Source organism: Penaeus monodon, chromosome 23 (genome assembly GCF_015228065.2).
Source record: "Penaeus monodon isolate SGIC_2016 chromosome 23, NSTDA_Pmon_1, whole genome shotgun sequence".
NCBI lineage: Eukaryota > Metazoa > Arthropoda > Malacostraca > Decapoda > Penaeidae > Penaeus > Penaeus monodon.
Window position 1 is genome coordinate 41,483,516 of NC_051408.1, and position 234 is coordinate 41,483,749.

The 234-nt window shown below is 31.2% G+C and overlaps 1 protein-coding gene across 1 annotated transcript in view; it reads left to right on the plus strand.

Moving 5' to 3' along the window:
* The window catches only part of LOC119588087, a gene marked incomplete at its 5' end in the record, with an annotated part of 20,276 nt that overhangs the window by 301 nt on the left and 19,741 nt on the right, over positions 1–234 (plus strand).

A 234-nucleotide genomic window follows, 5' to 3' on the forward strand; every position in this document is an offset into this window, starting at 1 on the left:
CGGAGTATTCTTTAAATTCTGCGTGGTTGTTTATTTATTGATTTGTTTTTTAAACTTAGTGTTATTGTTCTTTTTCTGTTTTTCTATTTTTTTCTAATTTTCATGTTGTTATTCTAATATTTTGTGATTATTTTCATTGATATTGTTCTCGAAAGTGAACCGCATATCCATGTGCGAAAACATCCGCATTATCCTATAAAACGCAGCCGTCTTTGGTAGACTAAGGGCCTCTTC